This window comes from Micropterus salmoides, unplaced genomic scaffold (genome assembly GCF_014851395.1).
Source record: "Micropterus salmoides isolate LMB-PRFRI ecotype aquatic unplaced genomic scaffold, ASM1485139v1 Ms_hic_scaffold_1, whole genome shotgun sequence".
Lineage (NCBI taxonomy): Eukaryota > Metazoa > Chordata > Actinopteri > Centrarchiformes > Centrarchidae > Micropterus > Micropterus salmoides.
In genome coordinates, this window is record NW_024040040.1 from 40,978,325 (window position 1) to 40,992,209 (window position 13,885).

The following is a 13,885-nucleotide window of genomic DNA, read 5'->3' on the forward strand; positions in this document are numbered from 1 at the left end:
CGGAAATAAAACAATCACTTCTCAAGCTGAGCGCCTGCCTGTGGTGTGTAACTGCTGGCCAACCTATACACACTGTTTATAGATGTAAGGAATAGGACAGTGGCCGGTGACAGGTTAACTCTGCTGTGTAAATTCCTGGGCCGTGTATGATGTAGCCTGTGATCCTGCAATCCCTGATTAGATCTGAGCTAGTAAATATCCTGTGATTAATCAAAAGGGCTTGTTCTGCGTGTAGCGCCCCTGTGTCACCTTCACAGCTGGGGAGCAGGGCCACTTTGTTTACCGCACACTACCTCCATCTCCTCAGTCCCCATCCTTATTTCATCACAGCCCACAGTGGGCCAACATAAGGCTCCTGCAAAACCCAGTGCTATGAAAATAGTCTGAATTGTAAACTGAGATTAATATGAAATGTTGTAGCAGATTTTTCTGATTGTGCATGATATTTCCGTTTAGATAGTGTCACACATGTATATAAAGGAGCTTTGTAATTTTTAATTTTATCAATAATCCTGTAAAACAACACAAACAAACAATGAATCGATCCTGCAAACAAATATTGTCCGTTTAGTAGTAGTCAAAGCCTGGTATTGCTTATTCCTCTGTGCATCTCCATTGACAAAGCTATTAAAAACACATCAGTGAGGTGATATGCTCCTTCATGAAGATGAACAGGGGCACTGTAGTTTATTTTGAGTCGATCCCACATACACCGTAATGTCTTCAAATAACACCAAACACCAAATGTGTATTAATCCACAGCTGAAAGTAGTCCCCAACAAATGCACTATTTACTCTAATGATAGCTAAATCTACCGTGTCCAGCTTTTTTAGGAAGTTACTGTGCTTTTAAATAAAATAAAGAATTTTTTTTCGTGCTACAGGAAGTGTTGGGAACTTTGAAAGTGTTGCAAGACGGACTAAAACATTGTTGGCTTTGGCCTTTTTAATGGGATTTGTTGACAATAAGAAATATAGACTAATGCCAGGCTTAACCTTTAAATGCAACATAATTAACACCCAAACAGAGAATATCCCCTGGAAACGGCTTTGCTACAGGCTCATTACATCCATGAAACATGTTAAAATGAAGGCCAACATGATAATGGGTGATTATAGTAATTAATAGACTGAACTAATTACTTTAGCTGGTAGAGATTCATTTAATGCTGAAGAGTGGTGTGTGTTTGAGCAGAGCTTGTCCAACTGAAACTGAACATTTCTAATTAACCATCCTGCTCTGCTAACTTACAGCGGCTGTGACATTATCTGATAAGTCATTCTTTCAGTTGCTTTGTTTGTTTTAAAAAAAAAACCCTCCTGTGTGGAGTTTGCTACACCTCCTGAGAGAGACTTTTTTTATCCTTGAAACAGTTCACTTGGAAAATGCATCCTGATGCGCAGACTTGTCAACACAGTCTTGTCCACAAAGCGTGATTTAACTGATTGAGCCCCCCTTTTCACCCCCTTTGACCCTTTGATTGTCATTCGAAGACGGTGTAAGGGACATACATGTCATGTTAATAAAGACATTAAACCACATGTACCCCTCCACCACAGAACAAAGTCCGGACCTGTCTGGGAATATAGATATCTAATTGCTTTTGCGTGGTGGTGCAGCAGAATTGTGCTTCCCAGATGTCACCTCTGCCAAATCCGAGTGCACGTCACTGTCAATAGGCCTGAGAAATCTCCCTAACAAGCTTGCGATTACATAAATCTATCGCCGCTCTGGATATTGCACCAAAGAAACTGAACAACTTTCAAGGAGACTTCATGTTTGATGTTCCAGGGCTTGATTGCATTTTGAAAAAAATAGAAACCCACTATATTGGGAATGTGTCCAAACAGTCTAGGTTTGCTAATTTTGTCATAGTCAATTTCATAGTGCGGCCGTGAGAACGGGCAGCAATGGAATGAAGTTCCTGAGTGCTTTGCAGAGGGGCGTGAGTGGGTTTGACAGGCCCAGTGAAATATGCTCTGCTGTACCTTTTTCCATTACAGGAGCGGGGACCCAGAATGCAAATCCAGGGGTCCTCTCTCAAGAGGTCATTATAAAAGTGACATATCAAACAACTGGCTTCAAGTGGCAGACACAATCTTACAATACTGCTACAACAGTGTTTTCATTTTTTAATTTGTGATATTATTATGGGGGGTTCTTCACACTCACATTTTCAGGATAGAGCTGTTTTGTTTTGAGCAGCTCTCTAAAGTCAATGTTTAAATTTAGCCTCAGCGCTCACCATGTTTAATATCGCACAAATCCTTGATCATCACAATAGTAACCACATCCTTAAGAGAGTGACTGATAGACTGGATCTGTCTCATGGCCTTCTCTGAAGAGGTGATGAATTGGCTTAATGGTGAGTAGACCAGAGAGCCACGCTGAGGCGGTGGGGTGTGGGGGTGAGAGGAAGCATTAAATGACATGGTTTTATAGCCTATCAGCATTGTCATACCCCCGCTGTAATTTCAGCGTCTTTTTTTTTCTGCACCATAAGGCGGGTTGGATGTTCAGCCCTAAGCTCGGTTAAACACACAACTCTCACATACCTGGTACCTCGTGATGCCGTGTGTCATCGCCAGTAGAGAAAGTTGACATGCTGGAGCACTAACCACGAGGCACTCAAAAGTTAGACCTTTAGAGAGGGCAGTCTGTCTCTCTGTTAGTCCGTCCTCCGCATTAGTCCAGGCTGAAAACAAGTATTACATTGATTGTCATGAAATACTGTTCAGACTTTGTGTTCAGTGCTGATTAGCTAATCTTCCCAGGACCTGAGGTGGGAGCCCAACACTGACACCATCATCAAGAAGACCCAGCAGAGAATGTACTTCCTGCGTCAGCTCAGGAAGCTCAACCTGCCTAAGGACCTGCTCCAGTTCTACACAGCCATTATCCAGTCTGTTCTCTGCACGTCCATCACTGTCTGGTTTGGATCTGCCACCAAAAAGGACAAGGACAGACTACAACGTACAGTCAGGACTGCAGAAAAAATCATCGGTGCCAACCTGCCCTCCATTCAGGACTTATACATTTCCAGAGTCAGGAAATGGGCAGGAAACATCACTGCAGTTCCATCTCACCCCAGACACAACCTGTTCCAGCTCCTCCCCTCTGGTAGGCGCTACAGAGCACTGTACGCCAAAACCAACAGACACAGAAGCAGTTTCTTCCCACAAGCCATCACGCTGATGAACATCTGATTTCAGACTCACAGTGTCAGGAACAGTTCCTGTGCAATAACCCAGTAACTCTGTCTCTAATCAGTCACCTCTTTACTGGTTTCCACTTATTATTTATTTATTCACCATTCTCTATTTCAGTACTGTTCATACTATGTCATATTGTATATACTGTATACCAATACACCTACCTCAGGTCATAAGGTCATAGGTCTTTTTTTTTTTCTCCAGCATCCTTTGCACTATGCTCCATCACACTTTGTACATGTGTACATGTATGTGTACCTGTATATCATATCCACCTTCAACATGTACATAATGAGAATAATAGTTTACTCTCGCATCCTTTGCACTATTTGTCAATATGTCTATATTGTTTTGTTCATAGTGTGTATATTAGTGTTGTGTATACTATACTGATTTGATTTTATTATTTTGTTATTGTGTTATGGTATTTTTGTACGTGTAAGCACATCATGAGCAATGTACATGGGCAATGTAATGTCAAATTCCTCATATGTGTACACATACCTGGCGATAAAGCTGATTCTGATCTTAGCATGCTAGCATACTAAGCTCAGATACTGATGCATGGTAAACATTATACCTGTTTAACATCAGCATGTTAGCATTTATTGTAAACTCTTCTCTTTAGTCCAGTTACTACACTGCAATTCGAAACTGATTTTGCACATATTAAATGCATGGAAAAGTTGTAAAAGTTTACATCAAAGATACTTTCAGAATGTTGGCATGTTAATCTTAGCGTTTAGCTCACAGCCTGTGAGGCTCCTCACATGCGCCACTGTAGAGTCTACAGCCACTAGAGCCACTAGAGTGGCTGTAGACTCTTAGACTTGTTAGCATGAAGTAAGAAAGCCAAATAGGTAATGAGGTCTGGGGATTTGTCCATAGCAGTGTGAAGCAACATATAACAGGATCATGTTTATTTGAACTCACTCCAACATGCACACCAAAAGCCGTAAACAGTGAGACTCATTAGGGTGATATTTTCCTGGAGTATTTACCACCCTGCTTTTCAACAAAAGTCATTATTTGTGATAGATTTGCAGGCTGATTATAGTGATATGCTCTAATTTGTAAATGTGTGGGGTGCACCTGTCAGCAAGAATCATTTGCAAATAACGACCATACACTGAATAAGTAATGACCTTTCTAATTTCAGTTGACTTCTTTATCGTCTGGTTTGTATTATTCTGCCATTTCCTTTTGCTGCAGATTGATTCCTCCTTTCAAACCTTGTTTATTGTCATTCCTCCCCTTCTGTATTTAGTTGGTTGTGTAGAATAGACCTGAACTGATTAGTTGACTAATAGATGAGTTAATTGACAGAAAATTCATCAGTAACTATTATGATAATCGATTATTCAAAAAAAAAATTCTTAGACCTGAGACCTTTGATGCTTTTCTTCATCATATATGAGAATAAACTGAATATCTTTGAGTTTTGGAGTGTTGGTTGAATAAAACAAACAATTTGAGTATGTCATCTTGGGCTTCAGGAACTTTTATAATGAGTATTTTTCACAATTTGAAATTAAAATACATTGTTCTTTTTTTTTCAAGCTGAGATTGTTTTCCCCATTACCTTAAAGTAACTCAAGTATTTGGTATCCAAAGTCAGAACATTTTGATAGGAACAGTGAAAACATACTGCACGCTTGATACTTATTTGGACACAATTTTTAACTGTTAACTGTTATACTAAACATGGAAAGTGTGGAAATCATAAAACCTGAGGGAACAGCAAGAGAAGGAGCACAAGGGTGGGATAACTGGTTTCCCATTAAAAGATACTGCCCCGTAATATTACAAAGGCCTTGTCGTAATACATGACAAGGGGGTATGTGACCTTCAGCCATTAAACCATCCTGTTAATTGTCTAATAATAAAATGTTTTTATTGGGCAAAAATCCTTTAGTATAATTGAATTCTGCCTGCTTTTCCCTCATCTTATTTTTCTTTTTGCTGAGACTGTGATACCTCACCATTAGTGGTGATTGCGGCTGTAACTAAGCTCCATCCGTCCATCTACCTCCCCACTCTCTTCCCTGCAAACTTAACATTTAAACCACTGTCATTACAGCACAGATTACGGAGGCCTATTGGTCCTCATTAGCGTCCACTGATCCTTGGCTGGGCCCATGTTCTAACATCTTTTAATTAGCATTCTGGAAATCTAATCAATGTAATAACTCAGAATAATCTCCCCTTTTGCACTTATTTTCTCCCACTCTTTTATTCCAGGATGTTCTTGGCTCGAAGGCTCAAAGGGTGATAGAACCTTTTCTGAGGCTGCCAGGTATGTGACATGAGGGTTGAGGAGACCTTGAAGTGCTCATAGTTGAAGGGCAAACTGGATCACTGAGTGGATTTGACTGCACTCCGTATTGTTTTTTTAAAGCATGTATGCAGTTATAAGGCTGTAGTGCTGTGGAGGAACATGAAAGGCCTTTGTATACCTGTTAGTGGCAGATGTAGATAGAGGGCTGTGAGTTTTTCTCTAAATGCCCTGTAAAGCCTTCAGTCCCCAGTCAGGCCCTGTGGTGTGATATGAAGTGAAAGCCAAGGCGGGGTTTGGCACCGGACGGCCATTTTGTGTCTGGTCTGATGCATGGTTTCACTGGGTGTCACTTTGGCTACATATCAGAGAGTGGCGGCGAGCAAAGCTGCAGGTCTCATTAAAGCATGTTTACTGCAACAGTTGCAGGGTGAATATGAATTTTAAACAAGTTTACAGAGGTTATGGCATCAAAATTCTGTTTATAGATGATTAAATCATAGTGTTCCTGTCTTAAGTGTAATATCTTGAAAATGCAGATGACAACATCCATTTCCTCTGCCTGGAATAAAGTAAAGGACGCCTGCTATTAGGCCATTGTGACTAGCATTCATGTGAGAAAGAGCAGTCTCTACCAGCCTGGTATTCATACACCTTTGTGTACAGTAAAGTGCTGTTTCGATGCCAGGTATCCAGGGCAGACATTTTGGCGCAGCTTTGGCAGTACAGACAAAGACGCCCGGGTGTGATGGGACACAGACCTGCCATTTCCCAGCAGCACTGGCATGCCTCTCACTGTAGAATGATGAATGGTTTCACACACATGCCACACATTTGCTCATGCACACATATCATACACATACACACATGCAAATGCATACAGGCAACCTGCCTGGTCAGGTCAACCAGGCTTTGACATTGCATCACACACAATCACGCAAAGACAGACAAGCGTCCTCACTATAGCGCTGCATTATTCAAAGCCAGGTGTTGGAGGAAGGGGGAATAAGGTTGTGTTTATTAGCTGCTCCCTTGGTGTTCTCTAAATTGCCTTGTTTGCTCGGCACAAGCACACAAACAGATGCTGTCCTCTCTGCTCTGGGTAATTCTCTGGGTCTCTGGGTATTTAGCGAAAGGCCTACCATATCACACACACAGCCTCATTTGTGTTTTTGCATACAGTCTACGCTTACAAACGCACACATTAGACCAGGCTACTTGAAAAACACATTTGCGTGCTAATTTTGCACTGACATTCAGAAGTACAATCTGATTCATGCAAAGAAGACATTGTCTCTCCACATAAGTAATTGGAGTACCCCATATAGCAAACCTCACAGTCCCTAACCCTCTCAGCGACACAATTTCACTCTTATTAAGAAAATCTTCATTTAGGAGGGACCAATGCTATCAGTCGAAATTAATCTGCTTTGACTGATCCCTAATGTGACCACAGTCATCGAGTAATTATTGTCTGGATGGCTGTGCACCAGCCTCATAACCACTGTCCGCCTCCTCCCTCCCCCACAAAAAGGGGCTAGTCTTGGTGTGTGAATCCCTCCGCAGTGGGCTGGTTACAGTGGGTACGGCAGGCATGTCATTTGTCGCTTGATCAGTGAGTCGTGATTAGCCTGCCCTGTATTATTGTGATTAACGTCCACCCGGCGGACGACTGTCCTGTTGTCACCAGTGATACCATCTGAGATCTTGAGACTCTGGGATGAAGAACCTGGTAGTATGGCAACACAAAACTGCTCACTCTGATGAGAGCTGCTTCTCTAAAATGCGCACACACACACATTTCCACTTCTTTCCTGTCAGTCACAAAATCGAATGCATGTAACGAGTTCAGCGCTCTTTCTCCATGCAGCTATGTTTTGTCTGTCTGTCTGCTCAGATTAGTTAACCCACTACCTCTTCTGCAGCTTGTGTGTTGTATAGTATTTCCATCAGGCCGCATGCCTTATGTGTCTGAATACACTAAAATCCAGAATTTCATCTTTCTTCTCTCCTCCATTTCCCTCTGTCGTCTCGCACCTCCTCGACCAACAAAGTCGATTTAACCACGGCTGATTATAGTAACGAAGGCAGTCCAATAGAATATGCACGTTCTCACTGTACGTCAAATTAGATCACAGCAAGGGGGGGGTGGGGTATGCTGACCCCCGTCTCTTCTCCTCAGACAATCGGTCGCTTACACAGAGGGAGCTTTTGAAAACAGGCCTGTGGACCAAGCTGTAGTTGATGGCGCACTGCTACAACGCACAGAACAAAGAAAGATATTCAGGGAAAGTGAAGGGCTCAGATTAAATTGAGAACTTGATCCTAGAGTGTGTCAGAGAGAAAAAAAAATGTGCCTAGTTTGAGAGGAAATAAATTGATTTGCTTTAGCATGTGAGATTTGTGTGTGAAAATGTGGCACTTCAGAAGCAGGAGGAGACTGCTTTGGTCTGTGCATCAGCGTTGAAAACAAGTAAATTTAGAGATAAAATATTTGTGATGCTGAGATTATGTATTCCTAATGGATCTGAGTTCTTTTTTTCCCCAAATGTGTGGTTATTTTTATTGAAGTAGCTTTTTGTGCGTGAGCCTCTATGCGTTTCATTCCTTTTGTAATTACTCGGCTAAACTCAGACCCCCTTCTCATGGCTCTTGTGCATACGCTGGTGGAAAAGAGTCAGTTTTGATTACAAAGTAAACGCTGCAGCATCAGACAGGGGGGTAACATGCTGATATGCATTCTATCTGGATGATTTATGCAAATTATGCACATTATTCCCGCAGGAATCTCTCTTCTCAAAGTGCCAGGATAAATTGCCGGAAATTAGCCATAAAATTCACTGTGCAGGGAGTGCGAGGTGAAGGCCGCCGTGGAGCCAAGGACATTGGGCTGCCGTGGTTACGCTTGGCCTGGCCTGCCTCCCCCATGCTTGGCATTCATGGCTGTTAAAGACCTCTGCTCAGACAGATACACTGAAGCCTCGCGTAGCTCTCAGCACATCAGGAAGATCAGCCAAGCAAGTGTTACACTAACGGCCCAGGGTTTCATGCTCTAGTAACATGACAGATTTTCAACAGAGGGAAGCAGATCGTCTGTTTTTTCTTTCCACATTTTAGATTGAAATCCACTTTATAATTCCACATTCCTAGAAAGGATGCAATTTATTGTAACTTAGTAAATTATCTCAAAACCAGTCAGTGTTTGGATTGTTTTCATGTCTGTTTTGTGCCTTTAACAATATAACAATATAGTTAACCTTGTTTGTAAAGCATCTTAATCTTTAGATTACACTCTAATCAGAAATCGGTCCAGCAGTCAGGTAATGAATAGTTGTTTGAACAACACGTAAACAAGTAGCTGTCACTATCAGAACACACAATTCAAGTAGTATTAGACAGTAGCTTCTTTATAGCTGTAACCGCACCTCACTATTGGTCTTTCATTTGTCTCGTGATCTCCTGACTGTGTGAGGGGAACAAAGAGAAAGTGTACGTGTATATGAAATGAGCAGTGAGTGATTCACGCTGTTATTGTGTCATCCGCATGTCTTAATTTCAATCTGGAAGCCAGAGTTAATGAATATCAGAGACTGGAGATGAAATCCACCTCACCTCCGCTTTAATGAACCCTGAGAGGGTCAGGATCTGCATATTGATCAGGACAAGTGAGCCCTGTCCATGTACACTCATCCGTACACTCAGACAGAGACCAAAAGCAGGGATTCCAGCAAGTCCATGATTTGTTTGTCTTCTAGTTTTCATTACCCTTTTAAAAGCTTTGACTGTGTATGAAGTTTGCTGTGGATGTGTGTCTGAGTGCATCTGAGTATCATGCTGTTTTTGCTGTTCACATGATCCATGGAGGCTGCTGGGTCACTGTGAGCTCTACATCCACTCTAATCAAACAATGGCACATTATCTGAATGTTAAGGAAAGTTCACAGCTGTCTGAGGAGCCTGGAGTTCAACACAACACAATTTAGTGATCTGATTTTGTTTTAGCATTTTCAGATGTATGTAAATTTTGATCATGGTGTAAGCTATTTCCCTTTCAATTTCAGAAACCGAAGGGAAAAACACCCAAGCTCAAAGTTTCTTTTAAGCAAAAGCACCATAAAATGTCGACAAATCAAATGAATTGTCTCCCAACAGCGTTCATAATTTCATTTTGTTCGGTGCAAATATTTGCACAGTGAAAGCACTTTACTCCATTGCACCTATTTTTGTTTGCTCAAATCCAGAGTGAATTGTTGTTGTGGAAAAAAAAAAACAACCTGTACAGTGACGAGAGCCCGCTGTGTCCAAAACAACACCACAAATTACTGCGCTCTGCAATGACACGTTTTAATCCCAGAGGAATAAAAGAACATCAGATTACGGCACAAAGACAGAGCCATCGGTAAACAGGGATTAGAGGATTGGGAGAATAATCTGATTAATATGGAAGCAGTTTGAATATTTGAGATGTTACCCAACAATTGTATTCCAGATGAGAGGATAATCACACATTACTACGTCATTTATTGTACCCTGTTAGAGCTTTCAGAGATAAACACGCCACCATATGTTTACCTGACCTCAAGGCTGCCTCGGAGAAAAAAACATTCCCACTATAATGAATTAAGAGCTCATTAGGCAAGCAGGAAAACAGTTGGAAATGTACATTAAATGTCATTGATTGTGAAGAAAGTTGTCAACTTAGAATGTAGTTCAGGTTACTTTTTTTTTTATTAGGTTGTAGCCGTTCAGGTCATACTGTCAGATTTCAGAAGTTACAGCACTATGTTTCTAAACACACTCTCTGGGAAAATCACTAATTGTAATGAAACTTTTTCATATTGAGCAAAAACAGAACAAAACACTGGAAGAGACAAGGATGACAAAAGCAAACCAAAAGAGGGTTGCGGGGGCAGTTGTTTGAAATATCGATGAAGCTTTACAATGTTATGTGTTTACAGATTATGATATAGATAATCTTTAAAGTATCAATAAAGTTTAGAACCTAGTTGTAGCTTTATTCAGAAAAGTCTACAATATTTTCTGCTATGTTTTTAGGGGAACCTCTAATTTAAGGTGCTGCATCACTTCTCTCCAACGGAGCATGACTAGAGGCTCTTGGGATTTTCCAGTCCGATACAATTAACCTAGTAGTGTGACAACGATTGCTGCCATATATTTGGCTTCAGTTAAGTGGCTTTTCTTGCCTTATATCCCAGATACAGTAATCGGCGGATCTGGTTGTATCAGGTGTCCAAAAAATATCTGACTTTTTTTGAAAAGAGAGCTCCAAAAATGTGATCATTTAACACTATGGCAAAATAAATGAGCAAGGGAGGTGGGGAGGGATCTGCACTTTTAGGTACATTTTTGTCAATTTAACTTTAGAGAAATACAATTAATGAAGTGCCTTAAACTGCATCAGGCTGTCTAGTACAAGTTGAAGTTCTAGAGCCCCTTCTCATTACTTCTCCATAAATCCATTGCCTGCTGATTTTAAGAAATCTGAGGGATTCTACAAGTTATGAAAGGTATTCCTCCTAAAGCTGAGAGGTCTGGCGAAAACAAAGAATACTTTAAAACCCATAGTGAAGATTAAATAGTTTAAAAACATTGGGTGTGTACTTAAAATAACCAGAAATGACCCCTTCAGTTGTACAGTTTTATTAACATTGTGTCTGCACAACACAAAGACAACATTTTGCTTTGCTATCAGTAGCCTGACAAAAGTGAATAACCACCCAGCAGTTGATTTGGTGCCTCAGCCAGTGCAGCACATATATCTTTATACACAGTGTATGACACTGCATGGATGAGTCCATTGCCCGAGTTTTGCCTGTTACTGATATGAAGGGGACATTTCAATTCAATACTCTTATGTATATTTTGACTTTCATCTTTATCATCCTTAGCATACATCACATCCGCGTTATGAATAGGCACCCTGCTGGCCCTTGATATGGTAAATTGGACATTTTATGGTTTATGAAAAGGGGTGTTTTTTATCTTCCACTTTTATTCATGAGCCCTGAATCTTGCTGTAAACGCCTTTAAGACAGATTCAGGCTTTATTAGACTCATGAATAAAAACGATGTTGCCTATTATGACTACTGGCTGTGTGTTGGTGGCCAGTGGAGAAAAGCTTGAGCCCTCCCGGTTTTATCTTTCCATGAAACTTCTGAGTGCTGTATCATTGCCCAGGCCAACCCATCCGCATAACATTTCTGAGACCCTTGTGTGTACATGACATTTCACCAGCTTGCAGTGATGGCTGAAACACCACCGAGTATCTAGCAGTTCCCACATCAAGATGAGATGATGGTGTTCGATTTTTAACATCTTACTTAAAATCCTGTTGTGCTCCACCTAAATATCGTCATCCCCTTGGTAGTTGTAACATTTTTCTGCCTTTGAACTGATTTTTTTTTGTGCTGTGGTCTGTTTTCCTGTTGGATGCTGTATTCTGTTTTACACACACATATGGCTCTGTCTCACCCCTGGGGAATTTCCTCTTCTGGGCTAATGTGAATATTAGTATGGGTTAAATGCTCCAGTCATTTGTGCATTAATGCACATTGCATAATTAATGTTTTTTGTGAAGTCTCAGTTACCAAACAATGTGTTTGTGTGAAAAAAACGTGACATTTCTGTGTCAAAACTTAAAATATCAGGAGTTAAATCCTGAAACGAGATGATACCCAACAGGAGCAGCTGACAGGATTTTTATGCCAGGGCTGTTTTGATGTCTCCTGATTATTTCCAGTCTTGATTAAGAGCTGTTCTGTGAAGATCCAAGGCATTCAGGAGTGTGATGGGATTAAATGGGACACTGTAATGACCCTGTTGTCGGAATGGCTCATCATACAAAGCTGAAATTGGAGACTGGTGAAAACCACGGACCACTGCTGAAACAATATCATTATTCTCCACTTTTATAAAGAAAGAGATAAAGATTTAGTTATGAGAAGAAAACATTGATTAAATGTCTGCCATATTATTTTTTTTAAATGCAAATGAGTCAGTTGGGAGAATTGAAATTATATTTCAATATATTGTCTGTTCCAAAAACAGTTATAAGTGACTTTTTATGTTTCAACATTTGAAAAGGGATGTTAAGGAAATAACATATTAGGTGGTCCTTTTGCCCTCAGAAATTCTTTAATCATCCGCAAAGAATTATTTAATGTCTACTGTCCACTTGCCAAGTTTGAACTAAATCCTCTCTGCATTGAATTTAGATTACCATTTGTTGCTACAGAGCTGTGAATCTTTGCTTCAGTCTTACATTATTATTAAGAGTTACACTTAATGGTTGAAAATCTACAGTAAATAAAAGCAATACATAAATTCATCTGGTGCAGAAAAAAAATTAATTGTATGTTTCAAATCTGTTGCCTCTGTCCATGGTGCTGAAGTCTTCAGAACACACACACAGGCTTCACTTTTTATGTGACAAAGTGTTCAGTATTAGCAACTTACACCTCAGTAAAAACTCTACTTTTATTAGGCAATAACAATAGAACTTAGACTGTGGCTTTTATGCAGCCTTCGTGCATAATTGGAAATGGTGTTCACTGTGTTTGGCCTAAGTGTTTCAAGTGCTTACATCTGATTCAAAACGTCCAAGTTGATTTCCTATCTAAATTTTAAATATATACATCCAGAGTGGCTGGTTGAAGGACTGACATTATGTAAAATATTTCAGGAGTATTTTAACACTTCTGTTGTTTGGCCCTCATCGAAATGTTTTGATATGGACGTGCTTCTGAGGAGGACAAAGGGCCAGTGCAGCTGATGGCTCCGTTGTGATTAAAGACACCAAATTACGGCAATGAACAGCGTCGTAATTACATTCCTTAATCACATTCTGGAGGTCTAATTGCCTTAACGATGTGTTTCATTATGTGAAGCCAGGTATTACAGTAGACGGCTTTCACACACACTTGTTTTCGAATTAACATATTACACACCGTCATGGAAATTGTTTTAATAGTCACAATAATGGTCGCCGAAGTTTGTGTTTTTTGTTCGAGGAGCACAAACATAATCTTTCTGCCTTGGGGCAATATTCGCCCACGTCTGGCCTTCGCTCCCAAGACTTGGCGTCACTTACAGCTCAAGAAAAGAAAAGTTACCGGTTTCGATGGAGCAGAAAATTAGTGAGCAATTCTTTCTCAGTGTACTTGGCACCTGGTGAGAGTCCGAGACCGAAAAATAAGAGCTACATCACCCTCAGAAACAAAAACGACGAGTTATATAATAATAGCCAATATAATAAAAATAAAAAAAATTCACGTTGAGAAGTTAAGTGTATGTATCAAATACAAAATAAAAGATAAAGTCAGTTTACTCTGATTCCACTGACACTAAACTTCACCCCAGATGAATAATCAGAAGTAC